Source organism: Gambusia affinis, linkage group LG23 (genome assembly GCF_019740435.1).
Source record: "Gambusia affinis linkage group LG23, SWU_Gaff_1.0, whole genome shotgun sequence".
In the NCBI taxonomy this organism is placed as follows: Eukaryota; Metazoa; Chordata; class Actinopteri; order Cyprinodontiformes; family Poeciliidae; genus Gambusia; species Gambusia affinis.
Genome location: NC_057890.1, coordinates 12,811,330 through 12,833,545, shown reverse-complemented (window position 1 = coordinate 12,833,545; position 22,216 = coordinate 12,811,330). Strand labels below are relative to the sequence as shown.

General features: G+C 36.7%; 1 long non-coding RNA gene across 1 annotated transcript in view; it reads left to right on the top strand.

Annotated features, from left to right (window-relative positions):
• Positions 1–19,568, top strand: part of LOC122826153 — a 34,311-nt gene extending 14,743 nt beyond the window's left edge. Inside the window, exon 4 of the long non-coding RNA XR_006369742.1 lies at positions 19,499–19,568. This is a non-coding gene — a long non-coding RNA (uncharacterized LOC122826153). The remainder of the gene's footprint in view (positions 1–19,498) is intronic.
• Positions 19,569–22,216: the final 2,648 nt, after the last annotated feature.

The following is a 22,216-nucleotide window of genomic DNA, read 5'->3' as shown; positions in this document are numbered from 1 at the left end:
TCCAGTTCAGTACAGCATATAAGTGCCGCTCAAGCAGCAGAAATGCAAATCTAGTTTGACTGACATTAATGGTAACACTTTCAAACATTGTCCTCATATTGTGTGCTGATACAAGACATCTTAGTGCTTCATATTTAGGCATATTTTATAATCCAAAAAAGGCATTGCTGCCTTTCTTTTATACTATTGAAAACAAATAAAAACTTTCTTCTGTCTTATGTGTGGAAAAAGTCTATTTGGGTATTGTCTGCGATGTTGAGATCAAATGTTTTAGTGTAAATATAAAGCAAATATTGCTTTATACTGAATAACAGGTCCTTGGTTTTGAAATAAAAAGTAAATTTCAGCTTTTCCTCTGAAAAAATTACTTTTGACCACTAATAAACAGTCCAGTTAATTTTCATAGCTCAGGGAAAACTCTTAATAGTGCATCAAGAACGTAATTGTTCCTGATACACTGACTCTGTCCTGAGTTCACTCTTCATAAATTCTTGAATTAATTTTGCCCAACAATATTCTTGAGGCTGCAATTCTCCCTATTGCTGGTGCACCTTTTCCTACCACACTTTTTCGTTCCACTCAACTTTCTGTGACTATGCTTGGATTCAACACCATAATTGCTAGCTTATCTGTAAGCCAGAACCATCAAAATTATAATAAAGGCCAATTTATTATAATGGGTGATATTCTACTCCGTGTGATCAATTTATGAGATTCACTTTCTGAGTTGAGTGACAATTAAATTAACTTTCTGCTCTACAACCAATAACTTAACCAACACGTTTTGAGACATACCTGTACAGTCCCCTGAATTTGATAGCATCTTTCATTAGGCAGTCTGAATCGTCTCCATCAGCCACTACTGAGCAGGACAGTTTGTTTATAAAATCCATGCATGCATTTAATCATTACATGTCTGTTTTATCAGTTTAATCTTTACTGGAACAATATTGAGACATTAAAGATGGTAATCTCAAAGCAGGTATGAATACGTCAGACGAGATCCTGCGTGACTAATTATGAGTCACGCAGAAGCACTTTAATATGCAATTACATGACATGTAAAGATTTGTCCTGTCAACACAAAGAAGTATGTAAAGCCGTATGATAATGTAGGTTTTGTTGCTTCTCTAAATCAATGTATGACATTCTTGTCCAGTGTTGAGTTGGATCAACTTTACCCACTAGAGTATTTGCATTTGGAAACCTTAAAAATGTTAACCTTTGCTTATTAGAAATGAGATTTTTAGTTAGATGTTGCTCCTGTTTGTTTTTCACCTTGTTTGTTCATCTGCTCCTCCAGTTGTACTGACATTTTAGGTTTTGTCATATTGAAAAAAAAATCAGCCTGCACCCCTTTTCCCTCCTTTGACTCCTCAGGATAGTCAGCTGATTGTGGGTGTGCGCGTGTGTGTGTGTGTGTGTTTGCTGTCAATGCTCTGATTCAAGCAATATTCTCTTCAGTCAGGTCTGAAACCTTCTCTAAGTTACTGAAAGTGAAAATGCCTTTTAGCCTTTCAGACCCTCCAAATCCACTAAGGATGATTCTATAAACAGGGAGTCAGAGTTCAAAACATACAATTGTCTCACCAATCACTTTGGTGAACCTTTTGTTTTGTCCAATTGCTTCACTTTGTATCTGTTCATATAGTCTTGAGCATAAATATATGTGGAAGTCTAAAGCTTAGCAGTTTGGTTCACTTGCAAAACACACAGAGTTGGCAGGGCTTGTGATGCCACAGCTTGTTGCCTTTATAGAGCCAATTAGGCTCAAATTTCTAGATGGTCTTCCAGAGGGCATTAGAGTCCACAGTATTGCAATCCGTCTTAGGTCCAGAAGCATGTGTGTACATGTAAATATTTCATTTCTGATCTGCAAACATTCGGTGTACGTCAGGTACGATAAAAAGAATGCTTTATTGGCTGAGCATTAGATGGGGAGGAGTGTAATGTGTTTAGGCGCGTGGCCTGCTCTGTCTGTTGCACTTAGTGTCAGGATAGAGTGTGACGGCATAGAGAAGGTTGTCATGGCTGGGCATGCCCCTTGTACCTCCACAGGGCATTTGGAAAGTGCACATCTCAACAAAATGTCACTTTTACTACAATAAGGCACCATAAACAGAAACAAGTAGTCTTTGGGTTTGCACCCCCTTTGACGTTTTTTTTCTCCCCTTTTTCACTTATTTTTTCCCATCCTGCATAAAACCCACCTAATTTTTATATATCAAGAAGAAGAGAAAACTGTATATTCTAGGATGTTATGGTATTTAAGAAGTTCTTTTACACTTTGTGCAGGGCATTGTATGTGTGCTAAGACTGCACTGCTGATGCATGAGGATGTATCATGTATCAGAAAGTGGGTCCTTTAGAAAAGATGATTCTGTACACAAATGGAGTTAATGTTCCTGTATGTTGATGAGACGACGCATATATTGCCTCAGCTCAACATCTTAAATGCTTAGTTTAGCAGTTATGATGAGCGTTTTACACACTGCAAAAGAGGCATTAGGGGCCAAATGGGAAGATAAGGAAAAAGTTACTTAGTCTTTGAAAATAATTTGGCAATACTTATTCCAGGCCTATTGCTTCAAATTACATCCTTTTTACTGCCTCCTGACAGCACATCATCCAGACTCTTTCATAATAACTTTGGTTGGCAGATCAGGACTGGTGAGAATAAATTAGAAAGGATTCTTCGACTGCGGTATTAGCTTTCTTTTTCTTAAATTGTGGCACTTCCATGAAGAAAGAGCCACATAATCACCCAGAGTAGACTTTGATTAAGCTGTAAAATAAACTAGTGGCTATGTGGGTGTCATGCTGATGAAGCTTTGGGGGTTTGATTTTTCACCATCATTCTCTAATTCCAAACTTCTTTTGAGTTTTAATCTTCTTACCTGGTTATCATTTTCAATTGTGGTATATTTAGTGTTCTGTTATAGTCTTATGTTTTGCAGGTCCTTATTTATGTCTTCATTTCCTTACAGTCATATTTGTTTTACTATATATTTGCCAGCTTTTTTGCTACTTTGATACTTATCTTGGGTGACAGCTGGTTTCTTGAAAGAGTTTCATGATTGCCATTTCTGTACTAGGAAACAATAATAAAGGCCACTCTTTATGGAAAAGATGCCTTGATTTTTGTGGAAAAGGACTCACTGAAAAATCGTTTTCGAAGATTGACACATTGTTGGTTGAACTTTGTTAGTACTTTGAGTTCATTTTGACCATTATCTGTGTAAAAATCCAAATCCTTGACAATGGAAACATGTTGACCTGTGCGGAAACATCCCAGCCAACTATTACAGGTACAGCTCAATGGATATCATCAAAAAGTGATTTCACAGAGATTGTTCTTTACTATATTGATTTGTCACACAGGCTGATATATTTTAAGGATTTATTTTTGTTTATTTTAATAGTTGCTGATCAGAATCTTCCATAATGCCCTCATGTTTATTGTCCATCCAGCTGTGGGTAAAGATTGGGTCATATGTAGCTCTTATACGTGTTGCTCAATTTTAAATTATTATTTTTTTATTCATATTTGAAGTGTACTTTGGGTTCCCAGTCTTATATGGGTTGTATTTAGTCAATCCGCATGAGCCCCATATAGGTATCCCATTATGAGTTGGATGTTTTCACACATCCTGGCTGATTAAATACATACACTGGGTTTAGAAAACAAGGAAAAAAAGCTCCTTAAAAGAGGTTAAATGTAGCCTTTTCATTTTCTTGTATGATTCTTACACACTTACAAACAATTTTTTTTGCGTATTGAATTGTATGACCTTCTTTACCTTAAACCTTCAAGGACAAAGTGTTAATGTTAACTTTATAAATGTTCCCCTTCTGTAACATAAGGGATATAATGGACCTTCACTTACTATTTTGCAGCCCTTAATTTTATTCACATTATAAGATTAACAATGACATGATATAAATTAAGTATAGGCTTCCAAGTATAGACTATTAATGATAGCAAACTTGGATTAGATGAACTGATGAATTATTTTGCGCAAGTTATCTACTCAGCTTGATTAATGGTACTACATTGCTTTCTTGTCCTACATTATCAATGTTAAATTGATAAGTCAACTACAAAGCTGTGGCAGCTTTTGTGAGCTAGAAAGTTTGCTTTTGGTATGTTTTATTCTCTCAAAACCTTTGGGGTATTTTGCCTTTGAAGTGGAACAAAAGTGCAGACTTTTTTTATGTTGTTACAGATCCTGAGGTGTTAGAACTGCAGAATAAATTGCACAGACCACCTTATGTCAATGTAAAAGTTTAGGATTCGTCTAGACTTATGCTGACTGTCTGATCTTACAACTTTTTAAAATTTTTTGCTGGCTATGGAATAGGTGCCTTTCAGTCGATGAAACTTATTCTTGGGTATACGTAGTTCTCTGCACTCCTATAAAAGGCAAAACTTGAATTTAAAAAAAATCTTTTTATCATCTCCTGTGCTTTCTAGTCACTCTGGTTCACAGACAGTTACCACTTATATTTCTTCCTTGAAGATGGAAATCTTCCTATATTGTAGGTCTTTTTTCCTACTAGAACAGCAGAAAGATTCTTATAGTGTCAGTTTTTAATAGTTTTGTGTTTGCCTGAACCTTTACTTAAAACTAACAGCAACACTAAAGCCTTTCTACTATTCAGATCAACTGTAATATTAAGGATTCAGTAAGATGTCTGGGGTAGACACTGGATCTGTGTCAGAGGTCATCTCTTAAGATGTTGTGTGTTGATTAATAAAATGGATATATGCTTTCTCCTTTTGGCTGGAATCTTACTCCCAAGAAAATTAGATATATTTTCTGCTTTTATTTTACTCTTGAATGTTTTTTTTTTTTCAAATTGAATGTAGCCACTTCATATCAAGTCTGTCTCTGAAAAGAAACCCACTTAAAATTTAATTGTTCCTCTTGTGTTCGCCAGTTATAAGGAATCGGAATGGAACCTTATTGCCTGTCCTAAAACCAGGCATGCTAACTCATGGACAAAATAAAACGGTATTCAGAAAGCAATTAATTGTAAATATAACTGGTTCAAAAGCCAGTATGACAGTAAATATGTTAACAATGCAACATTTAAATAATACCATCTTTGATCAAGATTTGGCTGCTGGCAAGATAAACTCTAAATAATGCATGAATGTAAAGCCCTTGCTAGCTCAGCTGAAAGTTTGAGTAAAAACTCCAAGTCTGATAAGGCATCTATTCAGAGAGGAGAACTGAGGCATATGATGGTATGGTGGTGCTGCTGTTGCGTGCTGTTGCTATTCTCAGAAGATTTACTGAACTGTGGCACAGTGTGAATTGTGTTCAAGGGCATATTGGCTACTGTCGGGGTGTTTAACATTTTCCAGCTTAGAGCATGTGAGTGAAATGATAATTTTTGCCAGAAGTGAGTGAATGCTTATTTTTTAAATTCAAATTGTCCCCCAGTCACCTTTATGTGTTACCATATCTTCTTTGCATATGTGTGTAGCCTACAAAATGATCATTATTTATCTATGTTAATAATACGTAATCTCATTTGTGATCATGTATGGTTTTGGTCAGAAATTTGTATACATCCGTAAATTTCATGAATGTCGTGTCAATATTGAGGTTTGTATTTAAAGGTTTTTACGTTATCACCAGTTTTGTCGATGTTTGTAGATTTAATCAGAAAATCCCCATCTAACTTGAAACTTAAATATTATCTTATAGTCCAGCTCTGCCACTGCATTTTCACCATTTTTGATGGCTCACATAAAGTGTCTTGATTCAGTAATCTCAAAACATATTCCATTGCTTCCTTGCTCTTTTCTCTTTTTGTCTTTAAAATGTTTTATATATTAAATTCTTTTGTTTGTTCTTTATAGAGAATATTGAACAAGAGTACAAAACTGAATCACATGACCCACCTGCAAAAACACATGAGTTCATTAAAATAAACCATGTATAATACAATTTCAAACTTCAGCATGCAGTGTAAATGGCTTAGCGATAATATGGGACATGCATTAAAACACTTAAAGTTATTACCACAGAAGGGCCATGCGTTTGCTGCCTTGTGGATTAAATCCCATTTATGCATATTTAACTAGTGTAGGATTAAAATTATCACCCTTGTCCAATTATTCCTTTCCCAGTTTCATTTGCATTCTTGCTCTTCTTTTCACTCTGGGCTCTTTTTGTGCCTTTTGCATTTGTAATTATTTTTGTTATTTTTCCCTCTCTGTCTTTTCATCTATGAATCATTTCATGGGTAATAGTGGTAATTAAATGAAGAAGAGGACAGAAGGCGATTTATCTGTATAAACAAACATCTAATGTCACCAAAGTCAAATTAAAGGAATAATTTTTGTGTAATTTTTGACCCCCGCCGATCTCCTCCGAAATTTCATGCTTGCATAACTCCGTTGGATATCTCTTTTATTAATATGCAAACAAAATTAAACGCTGCAGTAGGGCTGTAGTGAAAAAGGAGACAGCTAATTTTCCTCTAGCCAGAGGCAAGCATCTGTTAATGGCATGGGGAAAAAACACAGAAAAAAGGAGAGGAAGGGTGGGGGGGGGTCACAAAGAAAAAGGAAGTTCGACGGGGTGGAGATGGTGGGAGAAAACAGCTGGTGAGGTCTTGCAGTGCTTGCAGAAAGTGGAGGCAGCTGGTGACCCAGAAACATCCTTTCCTCTTCCCAGCAGCAAAGCAATGCAGCAATCACTGCAGCAAGAAGGGAGAAAGTCACTACAAGCCCAGCCTCATAAAATGGTGGCTAATTATCATAATAAACAGAGAGCAAACAAACGCAGCAAAATTTAATTTTAAACTGCAATTCATTGCATCTGTTCCAGCATGCGTCATGATTTCAACCTGAGAGGCACAACAAAAATCTGCTCCTATGTGAAATTTTTTCCCTTTGTTGTTTATCTATTGTAATTTATTTATTCATGCCTTTTTATTTAGAAATGGTGAAAGATGTTTTTTTTTCCATTTGATTCTTTTGCCCTCTTAATATGCAGTTTTTATCATCTCGACATGCTGGGATTGTTTATTTTTCTGCTTCACCTTATCTCATTTAAACACAACCTAAGGTAAATGCTACTGATTTGATCTACAAAAGTCATACTTAATGTGGGATTGTGCGGGTATTTGCTGCCTTTCTTTTGCTGTGTAGTCTTTGTTTGAAGTAAACCTGCATATTAGCAGATAATACGTGTGTAAACAGGGATTATGATACCGGTCAGTTTACAGTGAACAATTACTTGAATGATTTCCTTTTGATGTGTTTAATAGTCAACACAAAGAGGCTAAGTGGTTGATTTGAAACTGTATTGCTTGATTTAATAAGGATTCTATAGAGCCCTTATGGATTTGCATCGAGTCAGATCCTTTAATGAATAATGTTTTGCAATCTGCTTATTTGAACACAGTCGGATATGGCAATTCAGTTTGTTGAAAGCCGTGTCTGCAGAGTGGCTCTCCATCTCCTATTAATAAATCCCACCCAAATATTCTGCTAGGCTTTATGAATCTTCACACAAACTTTCACTAGATTCATTTTCTGTGAAAGCATATTTTCCATTTAGTGCACAGATTGCCTTGATGCCGACTGAGGTGCGTGCAAACATGATAAAGCTTCATAAATGTGGCTGAAAGGTGGATTAGGTTGGCAGAGCCTGACATTAAAAGCTCGGGTGCAACAAATGATAGAATTCTATTGAGCTGTTTATTTATAATAGATTGAGAGAATGTTCCTTCTCTGGATTAGCATGCACACATTTACACTTGTGTATCTGTTAGCTTGGCAACACAGGGCTTCTTATTTCACCCTGTGGAAGCAATTGGCAAATGCCAACTCCCTGCAATTCTTGTTTTGAACCACTCCTTTGCCCAACACTGTTATTTCTTTGCATATTTCTCTATCAGTTCTTGTGTAGCTGGTGGTGCAGCAGCCCATGAGGCAGACATACTGTTCAAATGGTGTACTTCTAACTCTAACCCTAGTCAAAGTCCAGGCGTAAGCCTATTTGAGAACCTTTGCTAGACTTTAGTTGATGTTCACAGTCGCACTCAGTCAAATCTGTCAAGAAATTTTGCATGAAAGACTACTCAAAGATTTTAGTCTCTGGATGATCAGAGCTGTTAGAGATATACCCCAAAGGAATGTCAGTTTAATTGGAGAGAAACATGGTTCTAATTTGTGAAATACAGTCAATGGTATTTTTTTGTTATCTTTTGTAAGAAAAAAAAGAGAGAAAGAAAAAAGAAAACCATGTCTCCGTTTCCCTACACTTCATAATTATGTACTTATTTTGGCCTGTCTCAAAAAGTTGTAGTTAAATTCACTGAAGTTTGATTGCAGCATGACAAAATGTGAAAAACAAGTAAGAATACTGTAGAAACCTCCATCTTCTGAAGATTTCATGCTTTCTTTCTCATACACTGTTTTTCCCAGTTCCCTGTTATTTTTGTATGCTTTTCTGTTTGAATCTTCTTCATCTTACAAGAACACACTTCCTCTCCTTTTTCTTTGCGTGAACTCACATCCTTATCAAGTGTGACTCTCAAATAAACTATTGCTACAGTGCAGCACATTTTCTAGCATCTTATTTTCTGTTCTGACATATTTAATCTCTTCTTTGAGCAATTCTTCCCATTTTCCTGCTCTGGCTCTTTATTCTACCTAATCCTGCTGCTCATTATCTTTGCCCTTACCAAATAGTTTTGCTTTCATCTCTCTCTGCCTCTGTCCCTTTCTGCAGAACCCCTCCGCTTCCCCCTCAGGTTTGTAAATGTAAACATTTTTGGTGTCTGCTGTAAAAAGATATTGTGGGCAGGATAATTTCAATGCTAATTTCTTCTGTCATCAACCTCAGAGGTTGAAGCAAGTTTCTTCACCCCTTTTCCTTCTCCCCTTCCTCCTCTTTTTTTCCCCCTGAGCCTGGTCATCAGAACTGGAAGCTAGCTGCTTTCAGTCAACACACACTGGTATGTGTGCACACAACGACAAGTATTTATTTTCAGAAGAGCAAACATGCATACTGTGTGAATACTAAGTGCATCAAATTCTGTAAACAAAACTAAATTTAACAACAAAGCTGCATCACATGCACACCCAGAGCCCATAGAAAGAGACAGAGGCTTATAAGAATAGAATGATATATCAAGATGATGAAGAAGATGTTTTTAATATGTTCTATACTTGTTAAATCATGTGCTTTAATTTTGAGCATTCATGATCGTTCTCCAAACTATGTGGCTTTATACAACCACCTAAGGGACAGTATGACTTTTTAAACAGATCTTTCATATCTGCTCTTCCTACAGTGTTGAGGGATTCCAAGGAAATCCTCCGCAATGCAGCGTTGTGTGGAGTGAGCCCACATACCCCTCAGATGCAAGCTTATATGGATATTCAAATATAACAGTTATTTATTCCTACCGCAGCCGCACTGCACTTTCTGCACCACAGATAAAAAGCAAAGGAACGGAATCCACTAAGATCATGATTACAAATTTCTGTTGGGGGGGAAAAAAAGCAATGTCAGCTGTATGCACAAGCTGTTCTTGGTCCCCACTGTAGATGTAAACAATGAAGCAGTAGTAGAAGAGCTATATATATATATATATATATATATATATGTATAGGTTGATGATTCTTTAAACACTGCTAAGTATTCAGTTTCTCTGCTCTATAGATTATTTGGCAACAAACTTCAAAACGTCACTAGTATTGTTAGATTAACAAGTTTTGTTGAACAATTGCTAAAGAAATCTTCCATGACTGCTTTTGCTTAATCTTTGGAAAAATGTTTGAAAGAATTTGTCACAATCAACAGGTCAGTAGATCATTTTTCTATTTTTCTTAGGATTGTTAGTATCCTCCTTCCTAGTAGCAAGCAGAATTTATACAATTTTAGACGCTATTCTTGGGATATTAAAAACGGATCACTCTAAATTTTTTGCTGCCATTTAAAACCTTAAAATAGCATTTCTCTACAGGAATATCCCAGTTGTCACTCTTGCTTCATGTTTAGGGTTGTTGTCCTGGTGAAAGATGAACCTCTGTCCCAGCCTCTATTTTTTTGCAGCAGGTTTTCTCTCCCTGTTGCCAGCTACATCAATCTTTCAATCAATTTCAAACAGCTTTTATGTCTCTGCTGAGAAAACGGATGCCCATTACAGGATGAACACATCTCCAGGGCGAAGCATGATGGTTTTTTTTTTGTTTTTTTGATACGGCATTTAAAAATTGTTTGTCTTGCAAATCATTTCAAACCTTATGAAGTCTGGCAGCAAATTTTTGTGATTTACTGTCTCTGACATTTTGCTACATATTGCTCAATTTCTCACACATACATCGTTTTCTTTAATGTTCTTTTATATCCTGGCTTACTTAAATTTTTTTTTCTCACAATTCTCTACTTGTTTACTTCTGTGAGCCAAAGGCCTTGATCTGCCCCGCTTCATTCTTAGCCCGTCATTACTCTTCATCTCTATACTTTATGCCATCCCTTTTCTCAAGCTCTGGTGTCTCACCGTCTCTTTGCTTCCGTTTTCTATTCCATCCCTTGAGGCGCTATCTTCACCACAGAGATCAGGGGCCAGCCACTCAATATCTTCCCACCTTGTCATGCAGCACGAAGGCCACCACCCTGGCTTTGTTGTGTTGACACATTGATCCTCTTTGCCATGGCACACGGAAACGGAAGTGTGTGGGCGACAGAAAGTTGTAGATTCGATGTTTAGGATCAGTTTCCCATGACAGATGTGAAGCTCTGCAAAAGTGATTTCTGTTGGACGCATTGACCCATGTCTGCTGCAGATTTTAAATCCAAAAGTCACACTTTCATTTGGGAGGATCAGTAGATTGATGCAAAATTATTTTGAAGGGAGAAGGATTTATAACATGAATTCTCCCTGTGCAGTTCATCTGAGCCTAGCTGTGAAAGACCATTTTAGCTTTTATCCTCTTACTCCTCTCTTCAATAATTCATTTTTTTTTATGTAGTGTGACTAAAGAACGGAGAAAACACAGATATTTTCAGGTTGACAAAATTCCATGTAATTCCAATGGAAAATATAAAATGCTGCAAGTTTTAGAACTCTATCCCTGTTTAGTTGTATTCTTTGCAATTATGTACTGCTAGTGGGAATGGTTAATAAATCAGTTAACTCGTTATTTACCCAATTCTTATTTTTGCCTACATAAAGGAAATGGACAATTTAAACATATCTGTTAGGGGTTTTTTTTTTCACTTCTTAATGTCTTTTGATCTAATTTAGATCTATACAGCATCTTCTGTTTTTTCATCTAGTTTACAATATATTTTCTAGTTTATTTGCATGAGTAGAGGCAGAAAGATGACTAGAACCCAGTAGTTCTCAGACTATGTTCACAAGTGGAAGGCTTTCACAATGATAGGATTCTGTTTATGGGACTTTTTGGTCCTTCTACCAGATGCACATTTGTGAGATCAGACACTGATCATGCAGGTCTGGCTCACAGTTTCTACTTTAATTAGTTCTGTTTTCAATACACTGCCCTTGTGTTAGTCTGAAGTCAAAGTATATAGAGTCGCCGATGCAATGTCTGAACACTCCATGCCTGTGGATCTGCAGAGATTGTTCTGGGATTTTATCTGGCCTACAAAAAAGTGGGTTTATTGCTTTTGCTACCATTGCTTCCAATGTGATAAAATACCAGTGATAGTAACAAGGACATTTTGCAACTGAATTGGTTCCCCAGCTCCCATCCTATTATGGTACAATCCTAGAATTTTGGGAGTTCCTGAGAAGGACTTATTCTTATACAAATGTTCGTAAAACCACTCTGCCTACATAGGTTGTTGACTTACACACCTGTGGCCATGGAAGTGGTTGGAACACTACAATCTAATTGTTTGGATGGGTGAGCCATAGCCTTTGGTAAGTGAGTGTACTCAGGAAAATAGTTTTTTTCTTCTACAGACGATATCTAAGAGCAAATTATATCTTTAAGCATAATTAAGGTTCTCCTGGAAGTGAGGCAGCAGCTAATGCACCTTTTGATATCCAAAATATTCAATCATTTAAATGGATAAATCATTCAGTTCCTTGAACAGAGTGTAATTGTGGCTTTATGTTTTAATTTGAATATTTACCACAGCACTGTGATAAAAGTTTTACAACAGAGACCACTGGTTTATTTTCTTGAAAAATGTTGGATGTCAAGCCCTGCATCAGGTCCAGCTGAATTTAGAAATAATCCAATGGAGACTGCCAAAAAACTAAAACAGTCTCTTACTTGCAGGTGTACATTCTGCTTAGTCAAAAGTATTTGCAGGTGTAAACAATTGGTGCTTTTATCCAGTGGAAGGATGTTAGTAGGTAAAGCAATAGTGTGGTTGTTTCCTGCATCTTAGCTTTAAACATCTCAGATAGTTGGTTCATTCCTCAGCTGTCGGTCATGCTTTTCTGGAGCATAAGAGGCAGTTATGAACATGGAGACATTCTTGAACTTAATATTTGATATATATAAAAAAATTGATAGATTGATTTTTGTCAATGTTGACTGTCACTGCAGGCCACTTAAGGGTGAGAAGGGGAGCTCCGCCCACTCTAAACTAATCCTTCACCAGCTGGACCTTTGATACTCCACTGTGAAGTCCACAAACAGTTTCTGTTTAGCTCTTGCAAAGTTACTCCCAGCTGAGATGCAGAGCTCAGGAACTCGCTGTCTGAGTGTGACTGATTAGATAAGAGTGCTGAAGGGAAAGTTGTCCTTCATCTTGCCAAGGCTTTCTTACTTCAACTTTAAATCACAAACAAATAAAAATTATGTTGACAGAAAGGCTAATAACAAAAATATTCCTGAGAAAAAGTAGCTGGTATACAGCAGAAAAAGAAATCAATGTCTTCAAATACTTCTGTAGGTGAAGGGTATGACTAAAGCTTGTGTACAAAGGCTATGAAGGCTGGAGTTGGTATGAATAGTTGGAAGACAGACCAACTGTTTTACCTTCTCTCTGAAAGCACACAAGGTTATGCTTCAGGTTTCTCAAGTTTGCTGTGCAGCACTTTAAAGTACAATTTGCCCTTTTCTTCCCAACAAGTTAGTTTCTGGCAAAATATGAAGAATAAACTGGCATTACTGTAAGTCACAATTTCGTCATGTGGAGTTCATTTTAGCTAACATTTAAAGGCAGTTTGTTTGATAATGAAACTGTATGTAAACTGGGGACTCGATACACAACTTTCACAGCAGTCACAGATTTTGAAAATAATTTTTTACAACAACTGAAGGACAAACAGTTACTTGACTGATAATCAAGTAGGAAAGCTGGACTGGTCAACTAGAAAAGACCAATCCAGACTTTTTAGGAGTTAAATTGGCAAAAAAAAAAAAAAGTGGCTTCAACTTAGCTAGGAAAAACCACCCATGTTCTTTTGATAAGATTCACAATAAAAAGCATCGAATGTCATGGTTAGTTTCTTTTTTTCCCCGGTTGGGGCAATTGCCCTACCTAGAAAATGTCAAGACAGATTAATTGCATACACACAGATATTGGCCACCCAGCACCAAACACACAACCCTTTCCTTAACTAAGGTCATTTCAGATCATTTCCTCCTCTCATTTTCTCTCCCTCAACCTTTTTCTCTGATTAATTTCTTAATCAACTGAAAATTAATTAAACATCACTTCAAATTAGTTCTCTTTGCGATTAAAGCATCGGATGCGCTCTGACTTTCACCCTTGTTTAGCCCCTTAATTTTTTAATCTTTCTTTTGTGTTATATTTCTTCTGGTTTGACTGGCCTCACTGCGGAAATTTATTGATTCAACTTCAAGGTTACAGTTGAGATTTATGTGCATTTCCTTCTTTGATTTACTTGCCCTTAGCTATCTGTTTTGGTTCTCTTCTGCTGCTGCCTCCATCATTCTTGGCACAATGATGGAATTAGGTGTGCCCTTCGATGCTTTTAGTTTGGCTCTGTTCTCGCCAGCAGAGTATGCATCTGTCCTATACAATTGTGGCAGGACTTCCTGTGACTGTGTGGGTGGCTGTGTCCTTTATGTTCTTTGTTTTGAGACTAGAGTGATGCAGGCTGTAGTTCCAGCAGGAAAGTGGCTCCAGGCTTTCAGTGCCAAACGTTGTAATTGTCAAGATCCCTCTTTGGTTGTGTACGCACATAAACTAGTTACACACAAACATAAAGAAAAGTGTGGTTTGGAGTGGATGACTTTTCCCTCTGCTCCTGGAGCAACTGACTGTGGGTTTCTTGTCTGAACACTTTCAAGTGTTAATGGCAGCTAAGATATGGCAGTACACAAAAAACCCTGCAACACTTATCTGAAGGATTATCTTGGCCTCTCTCCAGAGATTCTTTATTGCATTAATTTGCTCCATAAAAACATGTTTGCACCCATCCCTTGTCGGTTTGGTTATAAAATGTAAAGACGATTATCTTTTTACCACTAAAGATGATTCTTTTCCTTCAAATAGACCACATTTACACTTAATGTTGCTTCAGGGCAATACATAATTTCATGTACTGTACAATATTCAGTTGCATGGTTTTTAACCACCTTCTCTGGCCATTAACTAAGTCTAAATTAGCTTAAAGGTTTTGATTAAAAAGGGTCAAATTACTCTGGATTTAAAAATGAAGCTACTTAAATATTCTGGCTTTATGGAGTCCATTTTGTGAACTATGATATAATTATGGGGAAAAAAACGAAGCAAGCTACTCACTGTGGCAGCGAATATGAACTTATTAGCATCAACCTAAGTCAAGGAAATGTTTGAGTTTTTAAATTCAGTAATCCCATATTCATTAATGTCTGAAATCCTACTATGTATATCCTATCTATGTATACTCCTTAGTGCTTTGGCCAGGAGCCAGCACACATAATTGTTGATGGTTGTCAATTCACTCTCTCAGGTTCTATCTTTTCATGACAGAGTATTAAAGTAACAGCAGGCTTCAATATCTTCTTACTATAAATAAGATGAATCTCACACATTTATATGGTAGAATCATTGGTCTGTCGCAGTTTATTACCATGTCTAGTGATTTTCCTGCCCATATACCGAAGTTGGATGATCAGTCATTTACACACCCACAATTATTTCACCCATCATTCTTCAAGAGTGTTCAGAGCTTTGAAAGCCAACCCTGCTGTTGCATAAGCATCTTGCTTTAATCATATCTCAGTGCTTATTGTTGCTATGATTTAATTTCACTTTTATATTTGTTTATTGGGTTCATTTTCTAAATAAATATCCATCTTAAATGTTGGACTGCCAGCTTGTTTTGCTGAAGCATATTAATCTGGATGTTTAATTTAACCGTGTTGTAGCTACAAGTGCACAGACTGATTTATTGTGGCATTTAGATTTTTAGGTCACCTCTTACAGTACTGAAAAATACAATAGACTGGAAAATTTAACTGGATGCTGATATTTTCCATCATTTCTATTTGGAAATGTGTTCATGTGTTGTTTTCTATTAAAGAAATAGGAAATGAATTTCTTACTTTTTATAAGGGAGCTGGATCTTCTTATTTGAATTTTCATTCTCTTCGACGTACTTTGGTAGCTCTATTGTAGACAAAAATGGATGTAATGTAGTAAATATGTGGATAACAGGATTTTTTAGATATTTTTTAGAAGGGAGACTGCAGTGAAAACGTAATATAGCAGTTTGAATTTTGGTACAAAACACAAAAAGTTTAGAATCTTTTCATGTTGTAATTTTAATTCATACCTATGAGTCTCTCGTATCCAGCCTTAAGGTTTATATCGATGTTATTGAGCTCTTAATTTTTGCATAATATTTCTAGCATCTTCCCTGTTGTTGAAGTATTATTTTAGCCTAGCATCCAAATGGTAATTAAATTAAAGCTTTTCTGATATGTAGTGGCTGACTCGCATGTTTTTTTTTTTTCTCCATCCAGTTCCAATATTCTAAAGCCTGAACATGTGATTCTGTATCAGTTTCAAGCAGCTTTTATGCTATTCTGGTCTGTACAAAGAAAGACGAGTATAACATTCTATGGGCTAAGAGACAGCTTAACAGCTATAGTTTTAAAATAATTCTGCTGGTGTGTAGTAGCAGCAGGAGGAGGATGTGCAACTCTGATGTACTCGGTTGTCTATACAGCCGGAGGAAACATCAGTCACTCCAGGACTTTATTCCTGACATGTCCTTTAAAGGACCATAAAACACAAGAACAACATGATGGAAATTATTTATTTATTATTTTAAACTAACTTTTTATGATTTTGGTATACTTTGAAACCAGTAGCCAGCCCATGTCTATTGCTCACTGAGCTGCAGCTGATTGAAGTTCACTGTTATTCCAGCGGAACAAAGAGACCATCATCCCCCGGGGTTTCCCTGCATTCTTTTGATTTGTTTGCTGCCGAAGCATTACAAGTTTCACACCATTTATGATCTACACAGCCACAGCAACATTGTGCTGCTCATCTCTTTGGTTTTCAACTAATTATGCTCAGGTGGGGCCCATTTGGCTTTTTTTTTGTTTAAAAATGTATTTACCTGATTTATTAGACCAACATTTATTCATTTATTCATTCATTTATTCATTTTCTATACCTCATTGTGATGCCCTACTTCTAGCACTACATAAATTATCATTAATGTTCTGTTTGATTTGATAAAAAACAGATTTTTAATGAAGAACACTTTACACTTATTACTGATAATTAATTGAGCAAACGGGTATTAAACTGCCTTTGTATTGAGGATGAAGTTGATTTTCTACTTTCCTTTCTGGCCGCTCTTTTCTCTGACACGACGGCCAGTGACTCATGCAAAATCCTCATTTAAATGGGGAGGTCTGCACCACTGTTGCTTGTGATCAATTGTGCAGTCAGTTTTTGTAGATCACTTGCAACATGCGCAAATTGCTGCACATACAATAGTATAATACAAAAATAAAAGTAAATTAAAACTCTTCTGTTTTGTCCTTGTGTTGATGAACCATTTTGTGAAAACTTCTGCTGATAAAACAATCTTTCCCTTTTTTTGCAATATCAGTATACCAAAAAGAAAAAAGCAGAAGTCTTCTTTTCATTGAAAGAAAAATACAATTTTGTGCCTCCTGGGTGTTTGCAGAAATTATTTGACGGCTGTTTCTGAGTGACATTACCTTCAGAAATTAAAACAATGACTTGACAGGCTGCCGCAGGTCCTGAATATTTTTTGTCTTCTTATGTCAAAAATGTTCACATGGACAGAGAAGATCATTTCTGTAACCATACATGAAAAGAATAAATTAAGTACTACTTTTTGAGCACATAACCTGGCATGCATGCCTCTCGGGGCAGGGCTTTCAAAGTTTGCAAGCTGCCAAAACATTGTTTTAGTTGCACACTGCAATGATGTATCAAAGGCAGCACACTCCATTTCACTCAGCAATCTTACTCCCATAATCCCAGTTTTATTGGATGCCCAGATACTTTGTGTAGTGGTCAAGGTCTGAGCTCTTTTCATCGCTCGCCTACCTGTACTTGTGCATGCACATACACACTTGCACACACAACGTGCTTGAGTTCGATTAGTCGGCTCAGCCAAGTGTGGCTTGATGCGTAGTTGATATTTCATGAAGCCAGATCAATGCCCCTCTCGTCTTACTTCAGAATTGCCTTTTTATTGTTATAGATCAAACAGAAAGAGACCATGGTTGAGTACCTTTTGATGAAAACCAATCTGCAGTGTCTGTATTATGTCTCTGTTATGTAGCTGTTTTTGTTTTTTTTCTGGACAAATACATATACACAATTTACACATGTGCTCTACCTCTGCTTATGGCATGGTGGGGTTCAGATTCTGTGGGAATCATTTGATGCTCTGAGGTCTGCATTCTTCTAAAGCTTTGGCTGTAACCTGAAACTTCACTGTCTGGGCATTATGCACACTAACACTTACCTGGCAAGATATTGAGACCCCATAAACTTCCCACATCTTTTCATATTGCAGTCAAAAGTGTTTCATTGGTTTATTATATAAATAAACCAACATGAAGTGATGTACAATTGTATACATTTGAAGCTCATGAGGAAAGTTTCTAATAAAAAAAAAGTAGATCACTTGTTGCTTTTATCTGATAAATCATTTTGTCTACACATACTGCTGAATTATATTTGGTTGCTTTAATTTAGTCACACCTTTCTTATTAATTAAGTGTTTAGGGCCAAACTATCTAATTAGTTTTAAAGCTTGTGATGTACAAACAAGAGCTGAAAGTTTTTGATTAAGCACAAGGAAGTGGCATCTTTGCAAAATCCAGAAAAGATGTAATCTGTTAACCTTCAGTAGTTTTATACATTTTTTCTTTGATGAAATTGACTTGAATTTGTTTATAATCTTGTCCCAGAGGTAATTAGTCAAATGATTTCAAAATCTCTCACAGCAGTAGTTACAGCAGCAGCAACAACAACAAAAAACATTAAAAAGATTGCAAAACATCATTTGGACAATCACCTTCCTCATTTAAAGGACCCTAGATTTGGAAAAGCTTGCCACCAGTAATTAAATGGTTGACTGGACTGGAGCTTTCTAGTCTCATGTGAAAAATGTGGCTGAGACAGAGACGGATAAATGAACACTGAAACTTGTTTGGCTTAAACTGTAGATCACCTTGGTTTTAACTTTAAAGTATTTTATTACTTTAACTAAAAATATATATGTATAACTCTTTTTTTATGTATAAAAACAAATACTTGTTTGGATAAAGCATTTATTTGTGTTTGTTGCTGCTCTGCATTTTATTAAGATTTAAAAAAAAACTCATATTGCTGCGACACAGACACCTGCGGCTTATAGACAAGTGCGGCCTATATACACAGTTTTTTTTTTTTATCTTCTACTGAAAGTTTGATTTCTTTTCTATGTTTATCTCTTCCGTTCCATGTTTACCTGTAGTTGTAACAGATCTCTTTAGGGAAGGCTGTGTCATATAAGTCGACAAAGCTAATCTGTTTATACTTGGTAAAATAATAGAATGTGTTTCTCTTGCTATAGAAATAAGAATAGTGAGATGTTTTTTAGGGATTTTCTATGAAGAAAGCAAGAATGAAGTGAGAGAGTGACTTGGGAAATTTCACAAAATGACAAGAGTAAATAAGTGGAGAGAGGGGGAACTTCTGGAGGGCAAGTGATATGGGGCTATGCGTTGGATAACCTTTATTTATGCATGCGTGTGTAAAGGAATGTGGATGCAAGCATGAGCAGACCATAAAGTACCTGGGGAGATGTGCGTACGTGCATCTGTCCATGTCCTAATCGATTCTCTCTGTGGCATCTCGCAGCCTTTCCTCTACCTCAGCCTCGGGGATATTTGTGTTTGCCTGCAGTGAGCTACTTAAAAGAAGCTTTGAAAACACACAAGAAATTTGCAGGAGACACACGCTTGCAGGCGGAATACCTCACAGAGAATAGAATATCAGTAGCATTTCTCACATCTGTCTTCTTCTCTCACCTTTTTCTTTAACAGATGTTCCCTTCAGCAGCAAAGGCAGAGAGAGTACAAACTGACTGAGGAGGAGCTGTAGTTGGGCAGGTTTGTGGCCCTGAGGCTTTGTCATATCGCTGCGTTGTCCACTTTAACTCTGTTTTTGAAGTCTTTGCATCTTACGGGCTTCGACTTTTAACACAACTATAATGGTTCTGATGGGAGAATGGTGGGATTATATAGATTCTGCTATAGCAGATTTTATAAGTATTTTCAGACTTGGTGTTGAAAGACAGCATAACATACACTTTAATGTGTGTTTGCTGTTCAGCCTTGTTGTTATCTACTGAAAATTACTTTTGCAGCCTGAATTAACCACTAACATGACTTGGCATGTCTTGTAAAAAGTATTTTCACATATTTCGTATCCTTTTGTTCTTTTTCTGACTTAATTTGGAACAGCGTACTGGAGCTGAAAGTTGCTGACATTGTTTTCTTCAATTAGTAACAGCCTCCACACCAAAGGGTGTTGTTGTTGTTGGTAGCTCTTATGTGTGAGGCATTCACTGACTGGTCACCAAACAGGGTTGATCTGGTCAAAATCTGATTTTGCTACAAATAATTGACTTATTTTTAATTACTGGTCTAGTTTTAACATGTCATAGCTGATTCAGCCATAGGTGGGCATGGTCTTCTCAATACATAAATTGATAGGTTTTCCATTGAAAGAGAGGCAGGAAGCTGTTTTTATTGGTACAAAACACGCTGCAACACAATATCCCGCTTTGCTGTTTAGGAAAAATATTGGATTTAAAGGACTTGGCAGGCCGGGGATAAAAGTGACAAAGAAAACCAACTCATTAAATCACGTCGACTCACTCACCGCCACCTACCACTGCTCTGCGTGCTTCAGCTAATTGGATGTAAAATGATCTATTGTCAGAGAAAATGGGTTTTTCAGTTTACAGCTTAAATGGCAGTTTTTAAAATGTCAACAAACGCCATAGTTTATAACTCAAAGAATGGTAAATAGTTAACCAAGGAGAATATGCTGCACTTGTTTACATACTTGCCTTTGTGAATCTACAATAATCTAAAACGTTCATGTCAGCAGCAGGTGAAAAGAGAGAAATATTCTTCTTGGAGCTGTTTCATATTTCAGTTTTGTATATTGTGCAGATTTCACATGGAGATTTTATAATTACCGTCAACTCAGAGTGGGTTTTCTGTATTTTAAGCACGGCTGTTTCTGTGGTTTTGTGAGAAAATGGGGTCACTGCACATCCCCAAGGCTTTTATGGGGAGGGGGGGACGGCTTGTCAAAGTAAAGCCAGCTTTCTGTCTGTGACGTCAATTTAGACACAGACACATGGTAATACAGACTAACACTAAAAAAACATAATGTGGCGCTTGTCCCACACAAACAGCCAAATGGAAAAAGGAAAAAGTTGGAGATGGAAACTCCATTAAAAACTACCACAGAAGTAAAGACAGAGATTACATTAGTAAGAAGGAATTAAATTATTGAGCAATGGGAGACGATCATAATAATTCTAAGACAAAATGAAGTCTTTTTGATTCTGCCTTCACTGAAACAAATGTTACTCTTATGCTCTTTACAAATTACTCATGCTGTCTCAATTTTTGCACTTATCAGATCTGCAAATCTATTATAAAAAGATTCATGAACCTTCAAAAAGTCCTTTTACTTTAAGCGTTCCAAAATTATTAGCTTTCTAGGTTTTCTCTAGTTCCACCTCTGTTTTTATCAACAGTTATGGGCAAGGCCCCAAATCACTACTTCTCCTCTCCTACACATAGACATTTTAAGGAAAGGGCGTTGTGCTTCTTGCTCTTCTGCTGCTGAGGGTTAGTGTATTGGAAATGTTCGGTCTATCCCCACTTCTTTGCTTCTTGCTCTGCCTCTGTGCTGTGCCCAGAGGTTGTTTATCCAGGCTCAGAGCCCGCAGCTCTCAGTGGACTGGGATTTCCACCAATCATTCTCTGCTCGAATACCAACACGTAAACAGACATCAGCTGCCAAGCTGCTTGTGCTAAACTGCACAGGGAAGGAAAAGTTGGAAATATATCTGGTTTTTTGGGGGTTTTTTTTAATTTTTGTTAGAAGTTAGGCATTTTAGATCAAAACAAGAAAAACTAAATAAATCTTTCAGTGGTGCATTTTGGAATCCGCCCCAATTTTCTATCTCCATCTTATTAGAGGTCCTTTGTACATCTCTGAGCATAAAGGAGCAGCTGTTTCTCACAGACAACCCACAGATTTGCAGATCTTTGCAAAGGTATTCACTTTTTCACATTTTGTCATGTTCTAAACTTGAATATTTATTTTTTTAATTTATTTTATGTGATGAAACAGTGTAAAGTTGTGCATATTGCTGAATTAGGAGGAAAATATTAAGCATCTGAAAAGTAACATCAGATGCAAATCTTTGTGGAATGATTTTTTTTTCTGCTGCAATTCCTGCTGCAGAATGTTTGAGATATGTCTCTTCTGAGGTTGTACACTTTGCACTCACTTATTTGGAAGGCAGCTCAAGCTCAGGCAGATTGAATGCATGGTTTCTTGTTCTGCGTGGCATTACTGTCCTTTTGAAAATTGTTCTCCGTAACAAGTCTGTTGCAAACTTCTTCCAGTGTTGATTTGTATTTGGTTTCATTGTATTATTATAAAATATAACCAAATATCATGTCTCTGCAGAAGAGAATGAATCCCACATCGGGATGCTGTGACCCCTCTGC